Source organism: Penaeus vannamei, chromosome 23 (assembly GCF_042767895.1).
Source record: "Penaeus vannamei isolate JL-2024 chromosome 23, ASM4276789v1, whole genome shotgun sequence".
Taxonomy (NCBI): Eukaryota; Metazoa; Arthropoda; class Malacostraca; order Decapoda; family Penaeidae; genus Penaeus; species Penaeus vannamei.
In genome coordinates this window covers 1,753,766-1,756,265 of record NC_091571.1, presented here as the reverse complement: position 1 = coordinate 1,756,265, position 2,500 = coordinate 1,753,766, and positions in this window count along the sequence as shown.

Sequence of the window (2,500 nt, the reverse complement as noted above, 5' to 3'; positions counted from 1 at the left end):
TGGGGTTGCGAGGGGGATGTGAGATTGTGAGGGTGAAGTTATGAGGGTCAGGTTATGAAGTTATGAGGGTGAAGTTATGAGGTTGTGAGGAAAACATTATGAGGTTATGAGGGTATATGTTGAGTGAGACTTCCAGGTTATGTGGGTACGGGAAGTACATATCATTCGAAATTGTGAGGTTATGAAGGTACATGGGTTAAACCTATGAGGTATGAGGGTACATAAAGTGTGAGCTTATGAGTCTGCAATAAGGTTCAGTCTTGAATGTGGAATGATGATGAGGTGTGAGGGATGGAAAGCAAAGAATGCGAGAGGAATGTTGGAACAGTGACTAATAATACTCATTTATTATGTCGGAGACTCTCCTAAATGAACTTTCATTTATAAAATAGAATGGAATAGAATAATATGTATCTTTTTAATAATGAAAAAAATAATAGAAAATGTTTAAAAGATATACTGATGAAAAATATAATAATAATCAATAAAATAGAATGATAGAGTAATATATATTTTTTTAATAATAAAAAATAATAGAAAATAATTAAGAATAGAATATAAAAAAATATAATAATAATTAATAAAGAATATAACAGAATAATATGTATTTTTTATAATAAAATAAGAGAGAGAGAGAGAAAATATAATAAGAAACATAAATAATAATCAATGAAATAGAATAAAATTCAATAATATGTATTTTTAATAAAAAAATAATAGAAAAGAACATAATAATAAGAAATATAATAACAATCAATAAAATATAATAAAATATAATAATATATATTTTTGATAATAAGAATAAGAGAAAAAAATATAATAAATAAATATAATGATAATTAACAACATAAAATGAAATAAAATATCCATCTTTTTAATAATAAAACATAGTAAACAATATTTCAAAAAATAAGATAATAGAAAATATAAAAAAAAAAACAAAACAAACAAACAAACAAACAAACTAACCCGTGTCGTTGGCAGCAAGAGAGACAACATAACTGGTGGAGATTTTCGCCAACAACATGTTCGTCACAGCATGAGGAGCGGTTGTTCGGTGCTTCGGCAATAACTGTCCTTCGCTGAGAACACCTGGAAAAAAAAATGTTATTAAGAACACCTGAAACATGGTGTGACAGAACACCTGAGAGAAATTATAATTGAGAACACCTGAGAGAAATTATAACTTAGAACACCTGAAAAAAGATGTTATTAAGAACACCTGAAACATGGTGTGACAGAACACCTGAGAGAAATTATAATTGAGAACACCTGATAAAAGATGTTATTAAGAACGCCTGAAAGATGATGCTATTAAGAACACCTGGAAGATGATGTGACAGAACACCTGAGATAAATTATATTTGAGAACACGTGAAGGATAAGATGGTACGACATAATAAAGGTAACTTGCACTAGAAAACACTTTATTCATAAATCCTTATTTAAAAGGCAATAGAGACTATTATTGCATACATGGATTGTGTGGATTGCAATGGCAGACGGAATAAACAAAAATGAATGTTCAGTTGACTGTGTGGATTGTTCACATTGCGACCAAAGACAAAATAAGAGAACAAAGAATTTATAAACTTTAACACGAAAAGAAGTTATCATTATTTTTCTATATCACAGGAAAATAGGATCGACCAAAGGAGCTGTGCTATGAGGCAGGAAATTGCAGGCCTAACGTCTTTACTTTCGACCTTATGCGCATTTTTTTTACCGCGAGAAAGCTATGAGAGGGTTGATCACCGTCATGTAGAATTTCCTGACACACACGTACACACACGCACACACAGACACGTAGAATCTCCTGGCCCACAAACACACACACACACACACACATAAAACTTCCTGACCCCCCCCCCCCAAACACACACACATAGAATCTCCTGGCCCACTCACACACACATAGAATTTCCTGACCCACACACACAAACACACACACACACATAAAATTTCCTGACCCACACACACGCACACACACACACACGCACAGACACGTAGAATCTTCTGATCCACAAACACACACACACACACAGACACGTAGAATTTCCTGACCCCCCCCCACACACATAGAATTTCCTGACCTACAAACACACACACACACACAGACACGTAGAATTTCCTGACCCACACACACACACACACACACACACACACACACAAACACACACACACAGAATTTCCAGACCCACAAACACACACACACACACACAACCCCTCCCACCACACATCCCCCATCCGACCCTCCACCCCCCAAACACACATTCCATCTCCACACCCCCACCTCATAGAACACAAAAGGGAAACACAAAATGAACAAACCGCAATAACAGGAAAGAAGAACCAGCAACATGGCTCTGTGAACCGAAAGGAATAGTTCCTCTCCCGAAGTGACTGAACCGGAGTGGAAAAGCTGACGATTTTCTCTCTCTTTTATACTCCTCTCTCCTCCTTTTATAAAGCTGGGGGGGGGGGGTGTCATCCTCTCTCC